Genomic DNA, 24594 nt, shown 5'->3' on the forward strand with positions numbered 1-24594 from the left:
CATTGTAGACAAGATAGGAAAAAGCCAGATAGATTGGTTTGTCTTTCTAAATGTCACACTTTACCCACATGTGACAAATCCAGAAAAATTTTTGTGTTAGGAAGGTAAGTATTAGGCAAACTGTGCATACTGGGTTGCAAAATGCGGTCTGTCATTAGCAATGCTGAAATGAAGAACAGTAGTTGAAAGCAGCTGAGGACCTCAAGAATATGTGGCAAAACTACATGTCACCAGGATAATGATGAAAATAGAGAATGCTGCAACTTAAAGGGGCAATCTGCCTCAAACAATGACTTATCACAATTCAGAATGATGAGACCCAATATGTGATGTCTGGAAGGAGGAATTCAGGGTAGGGAGAGGAAGGCAAGGAGGAAGGTAGCTCAGGACTGGGAGTCCTCTGTCTTCCAGGAGAACCAAAGAGAAAATGCACCACAGCACTGGCTTCTGTATCTCACAAAACAATACCCTTTACCCTTACTGTTTCCTTTTCACCTCATTCTGCTGAGTGCAATCTTGTATCAAATGTGAAATACACGTCTTCACGTCAGCTCATGAGTAGCAAATGTGTGGCTTCATGGTGACACATGGAACCAACTCACTGTTATTTGGGGGCTCTTTCCTCTTTACAAAGGGTGGCTTCTCTAATGCTGTTACAGACCACAGAGAAGAAATGGAGAGAATACTGTCATGGTATCATCAGGGTTTTTTTCAAGACTCTACAAAGCAATAAACCAATATAGTGCAATAAATACCATTCTTCTGTTGTTTTCTTTAGTAACCTCTTATATTATTATAATTTAAAATGATAGTCAAAACCACACCATATGGTATAGATTAATCCCACTTTAATTTACAACAGTTGGCACTGGATTGCAAACTGTTTCCCTGGACTAAATGTTTGTGATAAAATCACTGTCTAAGAATTGGAAAAGAAACCATGCAATGTTTAAGAAAAAGCATAAGCATTGGTCATCATCCTGGAATACATTACCAAAGTCTGAGCTAAATTAGAGAGCTGATAAATATATTAGCACAGCACCAATAGTGCATAATGAAATCTTTTAAGTAACATAGGGAAAAGGAATAAAGTTATTAAAAATAAATGTCTTTTTCTACAGTGGTACATGCAAGGGGTCTCCACTGTATTAAAGCATATAAAAATAATGGAGAAGAAAATTGAGTTGTGAGCACTGAGATTTTCTACATTTGCTTATTTTTAATGTAGAATTCAGGCAGGTATCTAAGGCAATATACTACAGTTTCATGTATAAATGAAGCAGTAAGTTTCAGTAACTTGAAATTAATTTAGATTAAAATTGAAGTTTAGCTCCAAATGGAATTGAGTTGTGAAATAGTTCTGTCAAAAATGAATGGAGATCTAAATTTAAAATGACTGTTGGCTAACGGAATAGTGGAATATTGGTTAAAGACTGTGATTTGAAGCCCACGCTTACTAAAAAGCAGATAAAACCCAGTCTTTAAGGAGAAGTATCTGGCCCATGTAAGCGATCATTTCAACTTGTTACCAAGTTAGTTTCCTTCTTAGTTTTATAAATACAAAATCACCTTTAAGACGCCACCATATAAATCTTAATCAGATTTTTACGCTAATGTTTCTGAAAAAGGTCAAAAAATGAAATATTTATCTACCAGTAATGCTTTTAAGCCATATATGCTGTCTCTTTATTTAAAAACAAGCAAGCAAAAAAACCCCTCAGTTTCCTTATGACAGTACTCACCAAATCATTTGGATATTTTATTAAAATATACATCAATAAGAAATGTAAAAAATCAGAAGTGACATTATTTTGGAGGGTGAATTGCTAATAAAGCAACACAGATTTTCATCCTGTGTGAAACAGCTGGACCATGACGAGATCACATTAGCACTAATTAAAATGATATTTTTTTGTGCAGTTTTTGTTAATCCAGCTTCATTGGACTCAAAAGGATTTTTGAAATCTGTAATAAAAGCTATTATGTAATCTTACTCTGGTTCTCTTGCATCAGGTTACTGTGTGAAATTTCCCTATAATAAACCATATTTTCTTAAAACTCTCACTCAATAAAATCAATATTAAGTTTTTTACTATTATTGCTGTTTTTTCCCAATATATGATCCTCATTTAATTAAAAAAAATTAAAGCTTTAATTTATTTTTGCTTGATGAACAAGAAAAATATCATATTAAAGGCAACATTTTGCCATGTTTCTCTTTCTCCCTCACTTTCCCGGGTCCCTGTTGTTCCCAATGTATAATTTGCAAAACATATTGCTTCAATACTTACAATGAGACAGGCGGCCCAGCTGTGGGAGGGAAAGGACAGCAGTCTCCAATATTACCATAATAATCTGCCTAAGGTCCCATGAGCCCTCTGGAGTATACAATTCTCTATACTGCAGGCCCCAGCTGGAGAATGTTCTCTTGACATGTATGCCAACCTTTGCCTGCAGGCAAAATAAAAAAAGGCAGGGAAGTAATCATGAAAATAAAAAATCTTGTCAACTGTGGTAGGATGCAGTTTCCATGTTTTTTTGCTCACGTAGGCAGTCATTGTGCTAACAAAATGATAGGAGACTTTAAAAGACTGCAGCTGGTACGTGTTTTGCTGGAGAGGGGAGAACATCGTGTGCCACACTAATTCTGCAATTCTAACTTTGGGAAAAAAAATGAGCAGTGATATTGTATTACTGTCAATATGCATGACAGCTTTATTTACCTCCTCTTCCGATGGCTGCTCATTACAGGATTTAAGCAGGAAAGTGAAACCCTGACAGTGTTGCGCTAATTGCAAAGGGCCAGATTGTGATCCTCATTGTTTTGTGTTGGGTGGTTGGGTTTTTTTCACAGCGATGAGGGCTCTCAGGCAAATAGTCTTGCTGGCTCAGTGGGACTAATTGGGAAGTAAACGCCCATCACTGTGAAAGCCATGCAATTGGCTCAGTGAACTTTCCAAGAAAAAAAAGCATGACTTTAAATCAAATAATGCAGTAAATGGAAAAGGTGGTTGGAAGGCGCATGTATAAGATCAAAGACCAAATATATGCTTTTGCTCTTCAGTTTCAAACTCAATTTGAACCCAAGAATCCAAGGTCTTTCTTCCGATTTCATTCAAACAGATGTACATAAGAGGAACACCAGCATCACAGAGCTCAGAATAAGTCCCATGTTTTTATAGATTCTCAAAAAATAAAAGCGGTCTTCTGTAAAGAAAGAAAAAATGTGTGTGTAACAGTCATGGGTCAGAGGCTGTATTTTCAAAACAGTGTTGTCAAAGTAGGACAAAGCATTATTTACCATTTTAACCCTAATTAACACTAAAACAAGATTTCATTTTATTTTCCTTTCCTGCTAGAAGACATATTCCCACTCAAATGCATGGTATTTCACCTCACAATAACCCCAAGGATTTTACAGGTGTACTCAAGGTGGAAAAATCTTTGGTACTAAACCAGTACCCAAACCAAAAGCCTTAACCCTCCTGTCTGAATGAGTTCAGAATATAGCATCCATCAAAGAGAGTCATACATTCCTTTATCTAATGCCGTTTGGATAGAGCAGATGTGTGTAACCATAAACCGGTATGAAGCGGAGTGAAAATGACTGTGGAAAGCTAACAGACCAGAAGAGAGCTGCTTCAGGCTCAGAGGACACAAGCATGGAAGAGACCCAGAGACAGGGGCTGCTCCCAGCAGGGCAAGTTTCAATGCAATCGCTATCTTCCTCCTCCCTTCCTCCTCCTCACTAACCCACATGGAGTTGTTCTTTATACAAGTAATAAAAACAAGACTGTTAATTTAGAAGTACTTTTCACCTACCTATGTGTGTGTACCTAAATACGTAATTTTTTTCTTCTCCAAAATCAGCTTTCATCTCCTTTGCCTCATTTCTTCAAGCCACCTAGAAGGAACAAGAACATGTTTAGCTCAATAATGGCTCGTGAAGGATATGTACAGTAGCAAGTTAAAGAGTTCGATTTGTTGTCTGAAAGTGGAAGTCATTACTTAACACTGGGTGGACTTGTGAGAGACCCTGTCTGTCTGGCACATGAATGAGATCATTCTTTAAGTCTGCCAGCCAAGTGGAGCTTAATTGGAGACGCTGGAGAATTTAAAATGAGGAGAAAATGAAAACAAAATAAAATATATATTGCAACTACTGGGCCAAGATTAAACAGCATAGAGAATATTCCATGCGGATGTAAGAGAAAGAAGGAATCACTGCCAAAGCCTATTTGGACAGACTTGAACAATGTCCCCTCACAAAACTACTGGAACTGAAGAACGTGACTCTCCAGAAAGAAGGGGCTTTCGGAGTCCAAGGCACTAACCTTTAGGAGAAGTTTTCACGTAGTGCAGCTTTGGATACAGGTGTCTAGCCTGTCTCTCTGCATTTCGTCATGTGTAATAGGATGTCCCAGTCAAAATGAACAAATAAATCCCACTTCTTGCCATGGAATGAGTAGGAAGCCTGGTTACTGTCACTGTGGCTGAGTTAGGTATATAACCTTGCTACCAGATTCATCTATGTTCTTACAAGAATGAATATAAGTTCGAGGTGGTACGCTTTCTTTGTTTTCTTACCTGTGTTACCTCTTACTGCTTGTTAACACAGCTCCATCAGTAAAGCAAACATTCCCTAGTGCACTCCCTGGCCAACCTGCACTGCGCAGCGCAGATGACAGCAATTAAACTCAAGCCCTTCTACTCTGCATACAGGGTGGCCTTATCCAAGCTGCCCACTGGGTATCACCAGTGCCCTTCATAAATCGTCCCCAGGAGCAGCTTGGGAAAGCATTGCTCAGCATGGGCCAAAACCAGGGGCAGAAAGATTGCCAATGCTACTTACCAGTATAGATGTAGCATGAACACATTTTGCTTGTATTTGAAATAAATTTATGGAAATTGCTTAGGCTAGTGAGACCACCATAAATGCATAAAAATAGTTACCATCCTGCAAAGCTACAAGTAAGCAGTTAAAAAAAGTAGTCTATAACTGGGTTATAGATCTCTCTGAAACATTTATACTTTATTTGCTGGTTCAAACACTTAAAAATAAATAATGTTTGATATGAAATGTCATTGTGACATAAAAAAACCAAAATGATTTTTCACAAAATGTAACAGGAGTGTATGCTAGCTTAAAAAAATGTGGTTGCTTTATGCGTGAAACAGTTTTATGAATCCAACCCAGAAAGAACATATAATTTGGACTCACCTGAATTTGCATTTTCCTTTAACTTGATCTGCTTAGAGGTATTAGGCATGGCAATACTATTTTGGTTGATAAGCAATATGAAGAGGACAGGAGGCCAAGGTCATTAGAAACAAAAAAAACACTGTCTAGCAGAAAATGTATTTTTCTACATTTCTACAACTGTAGCCCTCCCATAATCTCCAAATTACATAATTACATGATTCCACGGTTTTGTCTTGATGGTAGGAATACAAGTGGGCTTTTTGCAAATTAATCTTCTCTTAATTTCTTCACCCAGTGGGATGAGAGAGACTGGTCTAACCCATTTACCTTAGGCAACTATTTTTGCATGGCATGAAATCTGGAAGTTCTTGTGTCTCTGCAGAGAGAGTCTAGTCAGCTAGCTGATTAGGAAACCAAAGTTAGGTAAAACAAATGGCCTGTTTCTATTACTTCAAGTAGGTTTGGAAAATCCCTCTAGGCATGAGACGTGCCAAGTGCCTTTAAAAATCCAGCGCCAGATCTCTGCAAAATCCCAACCACCTGTGTTATGTGCTCAGTTTGCAAGTACTTTTCTGTGCTTTCCAAACTCCCTTGGCTCATGTCAGCAGAAAATATTTGCAACCAACCCAAACAGTTCCAACTGCAGATGCTGCTGAGAAGCTGGCTCACCCCTGCAGGAGGAGGTCAGCTCTCAGCACAATACCTCAGGACATTGACAAAAGCAAAGCAAGACATGTATGTATGCAGCCAAGAGTTATCCAACAGCCCTGCAACGAAGGGAACCTACTGCTCAAGCCTCCCGTGCACATGGGATTGGGTATGACGCAGCCGCTACCACAGACCTGACGCTGAAGAAGATTATGGTGGGTGTCCACCTAAGGAAAGGAGATCGGACCATTCCCCCAAACAGAAAGACAAAATGAAAACAAGCATTTCCGAAAGTGGGAATAAGTATTTCTACCCTCCACAAAATGAGAAAGAATTGGGTATCTGTTACTTTTCTCATTGCAGTGGGCCTTCGGCACCTAAGCTCAGCCATGCAACATAATTGTCTAACAAATCTAGTTGCTACTCTGGTGGTAGCTATCTTCCCATGTTTCCTTCGAAAGGAAGTAGTAGACAACTACATATTCAACCTGGAAAGGTAAAAGCTTTGTTCCCTGTTATTTTGGAGAGAGATCTGGACCAACCACTGAGTGCTTGGCAGATTAAAACAAAAAAAAAAACTGAACAAAATACAATTAATGTCTTCAGTCTCTGCACTGTCAAATATTCTCCTGTCCTCTCACAAACCTTTGGATGACTCTGAAAACCCTCCAAATCTCTGTTATGATGCTTATCCCAGAGCCTGGGAACTGCTAACCTGTCAAGGGAATATGAACACAACACACCATTTAGAGACATGACTAGGAAAATAGGATTTGTGAATTGCTGTGGAGGAACCACTGAAACCCTGACCGCAAAAGGAAAACAAAATATTTCCCTATGATACCTGAGATTTTCAAATAAATTAAAAAGAGAAGAGTAGGTCTTATGTAAGAAAATAGTCAAGCAACATCTGAAATGCAGCATAAACTGGGTGGACCCCTTGTCATGGTATATTGCACTTTTGTCAAGGGTATGAAATAAAGGGAGAGGGAGGGAAGAGTAAAAACTGACAGACTACAGTTCACTGAAAGTCTGATTCAAAACCCAACAGAGTCATTGGATTTTAATGAGTTTTGATTCAGTCCCTACCAGTTTACTTCTGTGTGGGAACAAGAGTTTTGGAAGTAAGCAGTAACACTTATAACACCATGAGGAAAAATGTCTACCAATGGTCAAACAGACTTTTCTAAGAGTGTTATGAAGCATGATAAGCAGTAGGATGGGCTTTTAAAATTAATAAATGGGCTCTAAAATAAGGTTATTTTTTTAAAGTTAGCAAGTTATTGATAAGACCTTACAAGAAACCCCCTCCACAAAGAGGAAAGTAAGTATAAATTGCTAGGAAAAACTGACATAACAGAGACAGACCTCAAAGGATGAAGAGAATTTTGTTTGGAAAAAAGAACTAGGAGTATTGAAAGAAAGCAGGATTATGATGTCAATAACTAGGTGAAAAGAAAGTTGTGCCAGGTCTCAGTGTCTTTTCTGTTTCTGAATTGTCTAGTATCGGTTAATTTTATTCTCTCCTTCTCTAGGTTTCCTGGTGCTGTCACCATGCTGGGCTCAATTCACCTCCTGTTCAAGAAAGAGATCATGATGCTGTGACTGAGCTGGTTACAAAAGGAAAACTGACTGTGATAATTCAGATTAATGTACAGGCATCAGTTTTCCTTGGCAAGCTGTTAACACAGATGCAAGTCTTTACAGAGGCTCAGCTCTCTTTTCTGCTACCCAGACTCTCCCCTCTCCGATTCCCCGACCCCCAGTGGAAGTGAAAGCGACAGTGCCAGGGCAGGTCATTTTGCTTCTCAGTTGCTTTCCTTGACATCCACTTACAAACCTAAAAGCATATTTATTCACTATTTGTTTTGCTGTCATAACTAAAGCCCTCCATCAGATACAAGAACCTCACTTCGAAATACACCAGAAGATTACCTCTGTCTCAGAAAGCTCTTGGGGGCAAGTCTAATTTACTTCTGTAGGGCCGAAGGGAGGGGAGAAGCTAGTGATGGAAATGTCATTCACTGGGGGGCCAAAACTAATAACATTGCATAGAAATAAAAATATAAGTCTGTCCAAACAGGAAACATAAGAATGCAACTCATACAACCATAATTCAAGAATAAGAAAAATCTCAGATTTGGAAGGGGGAGAATGAGGGGGGCAACTTACTTCCTGGTCTGAGAGATACAACTAGAACAGTGGCTGCTCCTAAGCAAGTCATTTAAAAAAAACATTCTAGTGCACAGAAGGCTGATCCAAACATCCGAACACCTGAGTTTACAGAAGTCATGAATTCAAACCAGTTCTCTTCAGGTATGGAACAGTGCTCCTATGGTGGAGGAAATGTTAAGGAACCATGGCTACAGAGTCACATCCAGAAAGAGCCTTGAGCAACCATGGGACAACCTAGGCAGAATTTAAAATCTGTGATACCAGGCTCATTAATCCAGAAGTCCAAAATTCAAAGCCTAGACTTAATGGCTGAAGCATCAAGTTCAAAATATGTGTGAAGTTCTGCTACTGGGAAAATGCCAGATCTGAAAGGGAGCCACTGGGATTCATGAACTACAGGAGAAAGTGTAAGTGCTGTGTGGTTTTCAATTTCAATTTCCATGCTTTAGAACCCCTTACAAAGCAGTGTGCAAAGACAGCAAGTAGCATAAGGGAGTTGGTGTCACAGAAAAAAGCATGCTCAGGTTGTTTGCCTTACACTGCTTAAGCCAGAACTTAACAGCAAGAAATCAGTATCAGTAATAGCATTGCCCATTATTAAGGTCCAGGGACATGTTCTGGCCATATCTCAGCTACACACTGGGAGCACTAGGCCACTGCCTGCAGCAGCCTCATACGTTTTTTATGCTGCTATTATTACTTTGAGTTCAATATAAGGAAACCCAGACTGCTGCCTGGGCAGGATGCAGTTGGATCCAAACTACTCCCTAGTCTGCGTGATCAGGGGATGAACGTTCCTATATACACTGAGGTGAACAAATGATGCTGCTGAGGGAGTGCCAAGTCCTACGTGCAACAGTTCCTGTCATCTAAGAGGCCAAGGCTCGTGTCATATCCTTCACACCCCTCCACGCTTTTTGTTCAGAAAGGAAGCTTCTGGACCAGAAATGTCAAGTGAGGGAAACGCCACTGCAACTCTTTCTTCTCTCCTTACGCATCCTCTCATTCTTCTTGAACACCTACCTGGTCATCCTCTCTGTTGGCCTGAGAAGAATCATCAGCTTTTTCAGGTTTTTCCTGGGATGGATATTTGTGAGCGGGCAAGTAATGATGCTGCTGTCAATGCTGAGCTCGAATGTATGCACTCTAATACCCAATGAAAATTCCTGTGATTATTTTTATATGGTATCCATATGTTCATATTCTTTATTGAAATAGAAGGGACCATGGAGTATCTGCTTTCCTTAAAGACTTGTTTGGGGGAGAGGGTGGGGAACTACTTTTCTAATGGATTTGTGTTCCATACTTATCTACTCTTCAGCATCAGGAATAATTGATACATGCAATAAATCTAAATAGATACATTAATAAAAATTATAAGTGTTGCTGTGAGAGTGATGCCAGCAGCTGTGATACAAGGGTGGTTATCTATCAGTGATCACACATTAGCTCAGCATAAAGCATTTTAAGATCCCAGATACAACAACAGCAACAACAAAAGCCCCACAATGTGCCTGCGTTATTTATTCAACATAGTCTATACCACATGCTGCATTTGCATATAAAGAATACCTTATAGTGAGTATACAGAGTTATGGAAAGAAGAGGTAGGTAAGGTGTGTTGCATCATCTCTCCCATCTCCCTGCCAACAGTATCATTCCCTGCCAGGTATTTTTAGTGCTTTGCCCAGTCTAGATTAAAATGGAACTTAGTAGTTAGGCTTCTTTCAGGGACTTTTCCACAGCCCAATAGATCTCACAGTCAGTGTTATCTATATTAGATCTCTATTTTTTTCATCTCTCCACTGTACCCCATTACTCTCGACTCCATTTTTTTCAGAAAACTTCAGTCATGAGATATCCTGAGGCTGGGACCCAGCAAGAAATCAGCCTGGTTATTCGTCACATTTTTTTTCATACTCATGAACAAGAGATATTTGTATAGCCTATGTCACATATATGGCAATATTAACTCTCACAACCATGTGATAACTATGTTTTTAGGAATATTTGTCTCCAGTATGCAACCAATATCCATATGACTAAGTGTAACATTCCCAATGGGCAATAGTCAGTCATGTTAAATTTGCACTTAAAATAATTTGTTCTCACCAAAAATGGAGTTCTACCCACAACTGCAAATGTCCATGCGTCAAGTGTGCAAAATTCATCTTAAAGTGATAACCTTTTTATACATAAAAATGTTAGGTTTTTAAGTGTCATTTCCCAACCTGCTCGTGCTAGAAATGGGCATTTTAAGAGAAGGAGAACCTTGGCTTTCAAAGGGAACATTTCACACATTTCTCACCCTGTAGTATGATGAGGTAACATACTTTAAAATCATGCAATGATATATATTCATGGAAGTAGAGCTACCCAAGGTGGCTTCACAAGGGGAGAAGCTGCAGACATACTGCAAATAACATTGCTTACAACTCTCTAAAATAGTAAGTTCCTTTAAAATACCTTTACTTAAACTCTTTCGCAATGTGTGACTGCTTGGCATGGTCCAAACCTGTCATTGGCATTCATTTGCGGATCACCTGCATAGTTTATTTGAGGTTTTGCTACCTGCTGACTCTGCACCTACTCTAAACACATGCTGATAAAACTCCCCACCATATCATCCTGCAGTTTGTATAGATAAGGGCTGACAGAAGAACTCCCTTCAGGACAGATGTAGTCGTTGGCTTCCTCACCTGTGGCACATTGGCTCACCATCAACAGCTTTTCACTCTCTAATGACACAACATTATTTCAGTTGTTTGCTCCAGTTAAAGAAAATGGAATATCAGCAATGAAGGGAACATTAGCACTGATCTCTAAAATAGATATATTGAGGCACTAAAATGTTCTAAACGTGATAGCCAGCCTACATGAATGGCATCAGTTCCTACTTACATACTGACTGGATCATTTATCCAGAGAAGGTTATTGTTTTTCTTTTTACTGAATATGACCTTCTTAACAAACACCTGACTGCAGCATGCTACTGCCCCTAAGAAAGAAAACCTAGTCTCAGTGAAAACGCATGGATTTCAGGGTTTTTTCCATAGTTTCTAAGGTCTCAACAGAAATGTTTCAAATAATACGTGTGAGCTCTGCACCAGACACCTGCGCCCTAACTGAGCAAAACACTCATTTTTCTGGCTTAAGGTCATCCTAAAAACAAATTAATCAGCCTTTTTTGACTGAGGTGCTATAGAAATAGTATAATCATGTCTTTATTCTTCAGACTAGGCATCTCCTGGCCCCATATTACCCATTGGAAGTGTAACCTATTTATATAGGGAAATTCTGGCATTTGATTTTTTTTGCAAATTATTTCCCTGTTACAATGATAATGAAAAATATCCTCTCATTAAAAAGGTAGGTACATATGTTGAAAAATATGACTACATGAAATGTGAGCAGTGAAAAACTTGAAAATGGAAGGTTTTGTACCTTCAGTGGAAAGGTCAGTCAATCAAACTTGGGATTGCTATCTCAGCTCACCAGCCCATATGGATATACAAAATAAAAAATATACAAAAGACATTGTGGAAACACAGCCGACCATAAGCATTAATTTCCAAGTACTTCGGTATATTCAGCTGTGTGCACACAAACTTAAAAGCACAGTCATTTTAAAATATTTAAATTAGAAGTAACACATGACTTACAATGTAACAGTATTGCACTTACAACACCATATGGTGGTACCTGTATCTGGTGGTAGATAGGTAAGCAGATATGGAAAGGCATTTCAACTGATAGGTATGGTCTCACAACATGACTATTAATATATGGTATCCTTGGCAGCAGAAGTGGTCATTTAATGGGCTGTGCATGTAATTTGTGTTTTAACTTTTGTAAACAGCACCTAGTTGCTATGGCTTGAGGCTCTGTATAAATCATTAAACAAATATATTCAACAATTTATACGAAGTCAAGAAGCAGGAAATCTCCATTTCCATATTTAAATCTGCCTGCATGTACATCATTACTTTATTTTATTAACTTGCCAACATACACACCCTGCCTGCATACTGTATTGAAAACAGTTGGCTTTTTTGTAGCCTATACTTATAGAATTTTGTATGGAGCTGCAGAAAAACAAGTTGTAGTGATGGTTTGTAACCCTTGTTTAAGTAAGTAACCAAGTCAAGAGAGGTCCACACCCAGATTAATAAAATTGCTACCTATAAAGAAATGAGCTATGGCTGCAAATCACAATCAAATCTGGACTTACAGTGCAAGCATATACATGATCTCTTCCAAGCTCACATCAGGCTCCTTCCAGAAATTGAAAAAGCCAGTCCAACAAAGGCTCAAGCACAGGCTTTAAACTTAATGTGAGTAGTCACACTAGCATCAGTAGAACTTTTCTTTTGCTTAAACACATGTGTAAGTCTTCGTAGGATTGGTATCTAAATTCATACAGTTTGACTTTCATGGAATACAGAAACTGCAGAGTGCATAACTCTAAGAAAAAAATGTACTTTTATGGTTGATTTTACTCACCCAAACAGTTCAGAGTTCTAATAAAAGGCACACAGAATAATAGTATAAAATTATTCTTATCCCTTATTCTCAGTAGCATCAGTCAATGAGAAGAAAAGACTATAGCCTATCCATATTTAATTATAAAGAAGGTTTCTCTCTGATTAATTGAATCATTAAACATGCACAGATACATTTCATGGTATTAAATATTAGTTACCTTCCAGTATATTAAGAAGTAAAAATCAGAGTGGATTAAATGGGAAGAATTATTCTTAGTGTACGTCTTGCAGTGCATACAACCCCTCACTTGTTTCCCAGGAAACGAAAAGGAAGCACAGACATTTAACAGAGAATAAGAAAATGTGCATAGGCTGCAGAACAAATGGCAAAAAATCTTGGCCTTTTTAAAATTTATTTATGGTTTTAGCTATTGTGCTGTTTATTCTAGACTTTACAAAAGAACAATTCCAGCACTACTCATATTCCAGTACTGGCAGTTGGTGTTTCTATTAAAAATACAATAAAAATACTACTTTAGGCATTAGGAGATATGGAAAAACATACCCAACCAAAATATCTGCAGCATATGTTCATAATAAGGAAGGATTTATCAAAACATTTTTTTTGAGAACCCCTGTGTTTTAAGTGGCAAGTAACTGCATTAGCAAATGCTGTGCCTCATTTCACAGGTTTTTATACATATGCACAGTTTACATCCAGAAAATTCATTTCTGTCCGATAACTTCATTAAAAGAGAGTATAAAGGGGAAGATTTAAAAAAAAAAAAAGAAAAAAATGAAACCAAGTGTCACTCAAAGAAATGACAAGGCTGAGAGAATAGTTTGGAGCGGAGGTTTTAAGCTGCCATGCTGTGCCTTTCACAGCTGCCTACACTTCATGTCATTAATAACCAGTAAATAAGATCTGCAGGTGGGCATATAGGGCACCCTGAGCCAAGAAGCTGTAGCTAGGGCTTCTGTCTCTAAGATGGGTGGCCAGGCTCATTTGCACAAGGCTGCTTATGTTTCCATACAGAAGTGTAACCCTACTTAGCATAGCTTCAGGGAAGCTGCTACAATACAGAGAATGCTAATTACTGTAACCAACTGGCAATGATGCATCCAAAATTAAATGGCCTGTGACTGAGCAGATGAACAATTTTTATAGCCCTAAGTTCAGGGAACATGGAAATTCTGTCAAATTAACAGAGAGTCTATTTGGTCTTAATAGGTAAATTGAAGTCTTTTAAAAGACATTTAGGTGTGCTATTAAGTTATCAGTGTGAGTACGGTTTTCCTTCCAGTTTAAAGGTGTCCAATTTGAATCTAAAATACCTGTAGCCTATTACAGGAAAAAAAAAAAACAAACCCACAACATTTTATGGCCCTTATAAGCTTCATTTTCAAGTGAAGCTGCAACATGGCCTCTGCTCCTACTCCAGGTTCCTGTTCATCTCTTTGTACTCAGGCAAAATTCCCACTGAAGTCAGTGGCAGCTCTGAGCGCAGAGGCCTTTGGGCACAGACAATGCAGGCTGCCACCTCAGTCTTCAAATCCAGTGAAATTTGGGTGTTTTTCAGGAGAACATTGTAAGGTCAAAGTTTTTACTTGACTTTCTACAATGAGCTTTAACAAGTAAATCAAAGCCAAGGCCAGACAAAAATAGTCCTTGATTTTTCTTGATTGCACTTAGCAAATTAGTTACCCATATATTTCAGCACAGATGATACAGCAGTCCAGCCTTCCTACAAGAGCTCTCAACAAATTTATGTATTCTTTATTATCCTCTTTAAAGTTACCAAAACTTATTTTCTGAATAACAGAAATTGAGAAATGGAAAAGGAAAAAAAATGTAAATAAACAATGTAGAAAAAAGTTCCAAAAGACAAATTTTATTGCCAGAGTGCAATCCTTTTCAAAGGATGTTTTGTAGCAAGTGAGACTCACAATGAAAGCTATTGGTGCAGTATATCTGGCAGAATGGTTCATTTATAGATTTATCAGTAAGCAAGACTCTGGCTGCTTTCAGGAAAAGCAGAGTTGTAAGCAAGTCTGGCTTAGTTTCCCCCCAGACGACAAACAGCTGGATCTAAAACCCACTGCACTTAGGATATGATTACAGAAATGTCACTGAAATCAAGATCTTTAGTTTGCCAACCATACAGAATTGAAACACCCATGTTTCTTCATCCCAGCTTCTCAATACAAATAATGGGATTCACCTCATCAGTCTTAAGACACATCTACAGTGTCTAGTCTACTCACCCCAGGGTCCCTTTTATAGGCATTGGAGAAAAACTAGGCACTTGTAGAATACAATTCATCAAATCTATTCAGGATGTTTATCTGAAGATATGATGCATCATACCCTAGAAAGCTCTGTTTCTCTGCAACAACTCCCAGATGTGTTTGGTGAGATTTGCTCACATGTAGATACCTACATCTTTTCATTGGGTGAAGAGGAATCTACAAAAAAATTCTCACTCATTTTTCAGACACCCAAGATGAAAGCTGGATACCCTGCATGCCCTTCAAAGGGCTCTTTATAGGTTCCTTGAAGAGTGTATGAACACTGGCAAAGCCACCTTTTGTGGCCACCAGGACTCACTGAGGGTCTCCTTCTCCTTCACCCCCACGAGCGTGGAAGGGTGAGGGAGCTGCAGAGACAAGCTTGCCAAGAAGCAAAGCTGGCAGATCAGCTGCAGCTGCCATTCAAGCCAGAATTGATGGATATTGATAACATCATCAGAATATCTCTGCAGTTTTCACGTTGGTCCCTCTCTCCACTTATTGGCTGTTCGCTCCAATTGCTTCTATCTTTGCTTTTCCATTTCTCCATTTCCCTCCTAACATAACCCCCCGGATACATTTAAAAAACAATAACACAAAGCTTATAAAACTCCAGCAGTTCCTGGATATATGTTATATCCTTCCCTCCCTTCCTCTCTTGTCAATTTAAGATCTGTACAGCAGTCTGTTTCTTAACTGTTTTTCCTGAAACTAGCCTCAGAGGCTAAGTCTACATTTACCTGAGCTGCGGTGTCCCAGGAGCACTCTGAAGTCTCTGATGTTGTGTCTGATAAGCTGTCATCAACTATTAAAAATGGGGTGGGGTGTTTCTGTAAGAGACAACAAGAAAAATTACTTGAATACTGAACATCTTTGCTAAACGTTATTGTAATGAAGAGACAGAGAAAATGGGACTATAGATGTCAGACGTAAGTCAAGCATGAAAGACCTGGGACCGATTTGGATCTGTAGCATCTTATGTATCTTGCTGGCGAATGCCTGGTCCTGCAAGGAGCCGTATACAATACCCCTGTTGCCGCTGCACTCGAGAGGTCTCTGATTTTGAGCCAAGGCTAAACATACATGTTAACAAAATGCAAAACAACACTTTCTTACATTTTTAACAAGAAATCCATTGGAAAGCCTTTCAAATATCAGCTGAATTTATTAAATCAACTAAATCCAAATAACGCAAAATTTAGAGAGACAGAATTACCTACTGCATATACTTGCAGGAGAGATTATTTTTCTCTTACATTATTATGAAGGTAAAACAATTTCATTAAAATACACAGCTTTGTATATTCTGGACTGAAAGAACTCTGTGTGTTTAGGGAGAGACTGAATTAAAAAAAAAAAAGATGCATTTCCATAAACTAGTAGCTCATATTCAGCTACCAGATTCATTCTCAGAAGTGCTGAAGTTGTTGAACAGTGAGTTAGTGAGACAATACTTCAGTGGGAAAACTCCAATTGGGCCATTTTGCAGGTGTCTGCAGCAAAAAGCCAGGAAGAGCTGGGGCACTGTTACAGTCGTCTCTCTCTATGGCTTTGCAGCTTTTCCTTTTCTTCTTTTATGCCAGGAAAGACCGTCCAGGATTACCAAGCTCAGTACAAAACTTAACACACTGCTCACATTCACACTGGCATCTGTCAAATCACTGGATAAAGAGACAGCTGGCTCCCACCACCAGACTATTGCAAAGAAATGCTCAGAGGGTGATATATTTACTAGATCTCCTTAGCATCCCTCCTGTTTGAAGATGTCAGCTGCAACTGGACTCAGAATCCACTTCTGATTACACAACATGCAGAGAATAGACAGCATCTCTTTAAGGATATAACTGGAGTAACTTAACACATCCCCCGTTACATACGCTTGCTAGCACTTCTCTGCTGGAAATGACTGTCTCTGTAGCAGACAATACCCTTCTTGATTTGCCATAATGCAAAACAAACAAATTTTGTGCAGCATCTTGACAGCCCATGGACAATGAAAGCGAAAAATGAGTTTGACTTGGAAGATAAGGAGAACAGGGGTAGCAAACAGCTCAGAGGTGGTAAGATCTTAAACCATCACAGCTATTTGTAAAACAAATGGGTTATCTGGATGCCCTCTGCACATGCTGTCTCTGACATGATCCTTATAAGACTACTTTTCTGAAAGGGCAGAAAAGCACTGTGTGTGACTGAGATTTAAAGGAAGGGGTCCGAGAACTTGCTGTAGTGTGATTTAATTTTTTACAGGAAAAATCGGTGCTGTGGATATGCCAAATGAATATGAGGATGTTACATTTCAGCAGAATATATGGTCAATGAGTAGTACACGTTGATTGGAGAACAGGACTCTGAAATTAAATAGTTTTTTTTCAATCTTAGGTACGCGAATAGTCACAAAAATGATCCATTGTCCATATTACACACATCCAATGTCAGCAAAAATAAGGAACGCTGACAGGGATTCACATGACTCCATACTGATGCTGAGGAGCACACCAGGATGCCCTGTTGCCCATAATTTGAAGCTGTATTTCAAAGCCTCTCAGAAGAGCTGTGCCAGAATAAACACGGTTTTGGAGTGACAATAATGGGCAACCAGTTTTGATTTCAGACATTAAAGATGAGGCATGGGATTTTTCAGAGATGTAAAAGATAACAGTTGCTACATGATCCCATTACTCTGAAGTCCTCAGACAAGTGGGATTTTAGAGAACAGTGACCTATTTTAACATGCTTTTTTACCAGAGAATAGGACAGAGAACCCAAATGTACTGCAGCAGCTGTAGCAAGTCTGCCATTCAGTTCGTCCTGGCCTGGAGAAATTTGTCATTCTCAGTGTGAAGCACAGCATTACAAAGTAAAACACAAAGTATAGGGTGGGAAAGGATTCATCCTGCTCCATGAATGCTTCAGGTCACTCTTCAGCTGTGTGCTTTTACCCCTGATATGCCCATACCTGTGTTTCTTAAACTATAAGAGCAAGCATAAAGCAAAAAAAAAAAGAAGATTTAATTGTCAAGATGGAGATTATTAGCTGCAACTGGACTGGGAATGTTAATAAACATTGCTTACATTGCTTCAGTACTGCTTCAGGTGTGGTGAACATGCTATGAAAAGGACGGTGTCCACTCCAGATGCTTTTCCTTACAGCGTCTCTCTTTAAAAATCCTTAGAGTTTCTGTTTACAAATGCAACTCCTGCAAAAGTAAGTAGTGGGTTTACTCCCAGGCACAAGAGATGCAGAAGCAGGCCCTGCAAGAGCACTCCTAGGTACCCTCACCATCCTGGGATGGGTCATCACCTCACATATGACCTCCGTGACAGGGACTACAGCAGGGTTGGGGACATTCAACAGATGTACCCACAAACACACACCCTCACACGGCTTGTCTGATGCTTGGGAGAGGCCAAAGAGCAGCCAGAGCACTGTACGGCCCATCAGGAAGGCAGCACCATCTGTGATGCACTACCAGGAATCAGGACACGGCCACTGAAGGTGGGACGGGAAACACCTCTTTCCTCCCCTCAGAGAAATCCACACTTACTCTCAAATTATTCCTTCTGCCTGGGATGACAGTGGCCTGCAACGTCCAGCTAAAGAGATTTTATAGGTGACAGATGCCAGTCAGCAAGCCCTACGGTATGAGCTGTGGATACTCACGACCTTTCAGGAGGAAGGGATAAACCGGCCGAAAGGTGGCACAATGTGCAGTGGCTGCATTGTTGGCTGGCTGCTCAAATTAAATTTTAATAGAACTTTTAAAAATAATTTCAGTGTAAACCACAATGTATGTGAGTGAGCTTAAATTAATAAAAAACTATCTTTCAAGAATGAAGAATAAATGCAATCTGAGATCAATATTTATGAAGCTGTGATTAATTGACTGATGACCAAATGATTACAAACTTCTGTCTGAGGCAGCTACTCAAATGTATTAGCTTTGACGAAAAAAAAAATTAAAAAAAAATACAAACTGGGTCAATGAAAAAATGCATTCCTAATCAATTTTTAATAGCACTTAAGATTTTATGATTTTTTAAACTTTCCTTTTAATAATTAATCAGAAAAATGAATCTAATTTAAACAAGGTGGTGTAAGGTGTTCTGTATCTGTTTGATGGTGTTCTTAATGAAGAAATTCAATTAGGGCTGACTTTTCATTATAAATCTCCGGTTTTAAGGAATGCTCTGATTGGCTGGTAAACATTTGAGACTGGGAGAATAACAGAGGTGAACCGCACTGCTCAGCACAATCTACTCATTAAGATTTTACACTGTTAATTCCAGCCTCCCCTCGCTTCCAAAAACAAAAGAAAAAGTACATGATCTCTGTGATCTCTGTAACTTTTTCGAACTTTTCCGGTGTGTTGCAGCACTTTGCCTTGTTCCTCGCTACATCCCGGGGACAGATCCTCAGCTGGTAGCAGGCACCATAAGGTGTACTGAAAGGCCATCATAATTACAGTTTAAACTAAGGCCTGTTGCACCCGCGTGTGTATTTTGTCAGTAACGTACTCCATGGTTCAAACTGCTGTAAGGAGGAACATCAGAGGTTAAGCAGCAGCCAAAACTTGCAGAATATTGGCCCAAACTTGAAGATGTTCCCTGTATGGCTAGATAGAAGCACCATTCTCCTGAAGACAGTTAAACCTCTGCAGATGGAAGGCTTAGAGAGAGATCTTCTATGCATAAAAAGTAGCTAAAATTCACCCCTCTTCTCTGTTATATTGCCTACTTCACAAAGGCTCTGTATATACTTGCAAATAAAATAAGCACGGAACACAAAGCACAGCCTGTTTATCCGTAACTTTTGACGGTCAGGACCCGCCTGGTACATCTGTGGCTCTGGTTGCAATAACCAGCCTTCCCCCAAACAGTCTCCTGAAAAGCCCATGGAGATATCCTTAGCCTGAGACATACCATTACAGGTGGGTTAGAGAGTGCCAGCACAGCATAATACTTCTGGAGCTTCTTCCTGCCCTCAGATGTCATTCTAGCATAATTCAGTTTGCTTGGATAAAATATTCACCTGAAAAAGGGTCTGACGGAAAATCAACCTCTTGCATGACCCTCGAAAAGGAAAAGGGGCATAGCCTAATGTCCTAGGCATGCAAACTGCACAAACTTCAGCTATAACCAAGCTTTTCTATTTACTTGTTTGGCTCCTTGCTAACACATGGCAAGAAAAATGGAAAGTATCAGAAGGGCAAGATCAAAAAAAATTTTAAAAGGTCATAAAGAATGGGGGTTTTCTCACTGAACTTTCGACGCCTAAAAGTAAGATGTCTAGGTCTGAGCTAGCCACTTTGAATTCCTTTGTGGAGCGCAGAGCCTGAGAGCAGGTATATTCTACTTTAAGAGGAGATAAAGTTACTATGGTTAAACTCAAAACGAAAACTGCATCTATAAAAGCAATTTCTCATCTTTTACTATTTCGTGTGAAGAAGACTAACTGCACCAAGCTTACACAAGACTGCCAGTCTCAAACATTATTAAATCGCCAAAGCTATGCTCTTACTCTGCCCCCAGCTCACTTACCCAACGGCCAGAGATTTACCTTCTGGCCTCTAGCATTCATTTCATTTCCTTTCTGGTGGTACAACATTTTCTCCAGAGCCAGAACCCAAAACATTGTTTTAAAGAGAGAGATGAAATTTGCCTTCATTTTAAAATGAAAGTCACATGGGAACTCCCAAAGAGCAAGTAGCAAGAGCAGCCTATGGTGCTCAGGCAGCATAGACGGGGAATATCTGAGAGCTACGTATTTCTGCTGAATGGCCTCTGAATGGCATCAAGAAGAAGGATTCGGCAGCCGGTGAATCCCAGAGCTGGTGCCTCACAACAGGAGCCAGCGAGGCCATCACTCTGCAGGACTCATCAACAGTAAAATCCTGCACAGGGAGAACCTGTTTTCACCCTTTCCAAAAGTAGTATATTTTAAGGAGCACAGGTTTGAAATTAGGCACCCAGAATCCCATACTTCTTTACTCTCGGTTTTAGGCAAATTTCACGCTACATGCCCCTAAACCATGTAAAACCACCTGGGAAACCCTTCTTAAAAGCTAAAGATCCAGCCTTGTTTCTTGAAGAGGAAACTCTTCAAGGCAAACTCAAACAGACTTCTCTGTCGCAGAAGTGGACACTGAGAGCAGACAGCCTGGCTTGGCACTGCCTGGCAGCTTCCAGTCATTTCTACCTCAGCAGAACAAGAAAAAGAAAAACAAAAAAATCAGTGTTTCACATCTATTTGTGCAGGTGTAAACAATGACGTTCAAGTTAAGTTTTCATGGCACAAAGCCACACATCCAAACGTACCCAAATTATTAGAAATGATGCAACTGCACTATCGCTTATCAGCTGGGCTAATCAGCCAAGAAGACATGAATTTCACTGCTCACACCCTCACCTGCCCCTCACTCTCTCTGCACAATGTGCTGCTGGGAAACACACACAGATCCAAAATATAGGCAACTTAGGCACTTTAAGCCAAAAATACGGTAACTTTATTCGGTTTTATGAATCAGACAATGTAAGTCTCAAGTTAAAAAGATTTAATGGGCTCAGTTTAGTACTTTGACCAGTTTATCTTGTCCTATATCAGTTCCTTTCAAGCTCTCATCAAAGAACTTTTCATTTTTGTGATGGATAATGTTCTGTATTTTCACTATTGACCAGCTCAAGGTTTCTGAGATTTTAAGAGCAGGTAGTGAAGTGGCAGAAGCATTTCACAAATAAAGCCCTAATCCTGGGAGGTCATTCATAGTTAGGTTCTCGACTTTTAACCCACCCTTTTAACCATCCTTTCTCTGTAGATTTAGTAACAGCAGTGGCCAGATACCCAACCCCTGCCTGCCTGTTATGCTCCAGTGCCTCCACAGAGGCATGCCAGGCATTCCAGGAAGCTTTTTATCAGTTTCATCCTGGCTCCAGCCCTACTGCAAAAGCACCCTCCACGCTACAGGGACTACTGTGTTAGGCAGCCTGGACCTTTTAAAGATTTGTTACCTCTTGCAGTCACAATATTTCTCAGCTCCCCTTAGCTGCAGCAGATTGTTACCCCTCCAGTTCCCTTCTCCTCGCTCTCTGTGGTCTCTCTTTCTCTCTCTCAGCACTACAGAATTAAATATTTTCCATGCCCCTGAAGAGTTGGTAACATCATCCCATAAATTTCAACTAAACCTCAGGCGCTACGAGATCACAAATAATTTTTGAAGTATTCGTTCACTGACTAGGCATCCAACTTCAGCAGAAATCTGCTGAACAAATAACTTTAACCTCCTTACACAGAAAACATATTCCTTTTAGCAGCTTATTCAGAAAAAATAAGCTCCTTTACAAGCTATTTTTGGTTGAGAGAAAATATATTCATCCCAACAGAGCTTGTTCTCTAACAGGTCACTTTCCAGTTACATATACTTTTTTGAAGCAGTGGAAGTCATGCCTTTGAAAGGGTTCCTGCTTTATCCCAGATTCATTTAAAAGAGTTTCACATGTCAACTGTAAGATGCATTTCCTTGCTTTTGATTTCTCTTTCATACGTTTACCCTTTTGCTCTTTGTATTGTCTATTCACATTTTTTCAATAAAAATCAATATAAAAATAAATCTAAGAAAGATAAATAACAGGGATCCACCACATTCCTGTGCAGTCCGCTGGCTGCACAATAAACTCACTCAACGAATTTCAGGCTCCAGTGGTTGTCTTTAAAGCTCAAACCCCAATATTTTTATATTTCTCTTGCAAAAATTCTCTGAGCACCCTCTTACCTAAGTGGCAGGTCAGTCATGCTGGGACTCAAAGCATCTCCTCACAGTTGATGTCCACTCACTCCAGCTTATGATAATTAACAGTATGTCCATTATGTTGCTAATTTGTTCTTTTTTTACTTGACATTATATCATTTTTTTCTGAAGTGTCCTGGTTTCAGCTGCGGTAGTTAATTGTCTTCCTAGTAGCTGGTTTAGTGCTATGTTTTGGGTTCAGTATGAGAAGAACGCTGGTACCACACTGATGTTTTCAGTTGTTGCTAAGTAGTGTTTAGACTAAGTCAAGGATTTTTCAGCTTCTCATGCCCAGCCAGCGAGAAAGCTGGAGGGGCACAAGAAGTTGGGAAGGGACACAGCCAGGGCAGTTGACCCAAACTGGCCAAAGAGGTATTCCGTACCATGTGATGTCATGCCCAGTATATAAATTGGGGGAAGTTGGCCTGGGGGTGGATCGCTGCTCAGGGACTAACTGGGCATCAGGTGGTGAGTGGTGAGCAATTGCATTGTGCATCGCTTGTATATTCTAATCCTTTTATTATTACTATTGTCATTTTATTAGTGTTATCATTATTCGTTTCTTCTTTTTATATTCTATTAAACTGTTCTTATCTCAACCCACGAGTTTTATTTCTTTTCCTGATTTTCTCCCTCATCCCACTGGGTAGGGGGGAGTGAGTGAGCAGCTGCGTGGTGCTTAGCTGCTGGCTGGGGTTAAACCACGACATGAAGTTTACTAAAAAGTGTTGCGTTTTAACACATGAATACTCAATCTTTATCAAGCGCACCTTATTCAAACCTGTCCTTTCCCACCTAAGGATACGTTACCATCAAAGCTGCTAGGCCGCATCTACACTGGAACGTCACCATGGATTAGTCTGCTTGCTTTATTTGCAGTGACTTACCTATATCAAATTGAAATGCATCCGTGCAACTCTATGTCGGCCTAAGATACTTTCCTTGTTAATCATTGCATCCACAACTTTACGCTTGTTTGAATTAGCTGCTCAGCATTCCAAGCATTTATCATGTGCGCAGTGTTAACTCACTCAGGTCTATAATTTTCAGCATGCTGTGGCACGTTTACAAGAAAGTACAGGAATCCTGGGACTGAGGTCAAACGAGCAGACTCCTAGGAGCCTCCTGTCCCGCCAGCAGTGCTTCCCAGCCGCTCTCCGGCAGCCCAGAAAGCGCAACACCAAGGCTCTGCGATTTGGAGAGTCGTTGGTGCAAGCCAGGCAGCAGGTGTGAATTTTCATCCGTGGATTTGGCCCCTCAGTTTCCATGGTTCGCGGCAGTATCTTCCATCAGGCATTGTTAGGCAAGGGCCACCGTGCACGGAACTCACAGGGCTTGGGGGCTTATCGCGGCCCTCATTTCCTTGTCGCCCTCAGAGCCGCGGGCGTGTGGGCTGTGACGATCCCACCTGAGCGGACAGGCAACGCTTTCGGCCAAGAAGCGAGGGGTTTCGGCCAAGCCGCCCGCGCAGCAGAAGGGCAGCGTGGGAGCCGAGGGGCGATGCCGGGCACAAGACCGCTGCCGGTACGGGCTGCTGCAGCTGGACCGAGGCGGCGGGGAAGGGGAGTTTCCCCTGGAACATGTTCCCTTTTGCTGCATCCTATTCTGGAGGGGACGTGAGGAAAAGGGCAGAGGAAGACTCGGGGGAGTGAAGAGGGTTAAAGCGCCCGGTTTATTTAATTCAGCACAAGGAAACCTGAGCGAGGGATGGGTTTGTACGGGGAAAGGAAGGCCCTTGTAAGCGCGTCGGCCTCCCCCCGGCGAGGACCCTTTACCAAGCGCTCCCCACGGCGCTGCGTTTCCCCTCACGGAGGCCGCGCGTAGGCCAACGACTCCACGGGCCACCCCCTCGGGGCCGGCGGCCGGCGATGCCTAGCCCGGCCCGGCCCGGCCTTGCCCGGGCGAGGCCGGCGAGCCCCCGCCATCCCCGAGGCCGGGCCTTTCGCGGCGGGGACACGCAGGTGCCGGCGGCGGGCAGAGCCGTGAGGGGCCGGCGGCTCCCGCCCGCCCTCCA

The 24594-nt window shown here is 40.6% G+C and overlaps 1 long non-coding RNA gene across 1 annotated transcript; it reads right to left on the minus strand.

Annotated features, from left to right (window-relative positions):
• Window positions 1-402: 402 nt before the first annotated feature.
• LOC138689098 (uncharacterized) lies at window positions 403-24589 on the minus strand. Its single transcript, XR_011327897.1, has 5 exons — window positions 23468-24589; window positions 15540-15629; window positions 3823-3904; window positions 2292-2451; window positions 403-650 (listed from the first exon to the last, which is right to left on the minus strand). It is a non-coding gene; the product is annotated as an uncharacterized lncRNA (long non-coding RNA).
• Between the last annotated feature and the right edge of the window lie 5 nt (window positions 24590-24594).

Source organism: Haliaeetus albicilla, chromosome 15 (genome assembly GCF_947461875.1).
Source record: "Haliaeetus albicilla chromosome 15, bHalAlb1.1, whole genome shotgun sequence".
Lineage (NCBI taxonomy): Eukaryota > Metazoa > Chordata > Aves > Accipitriformes > Accipitridae > Haliaeetus > Haliaeetus albicilla.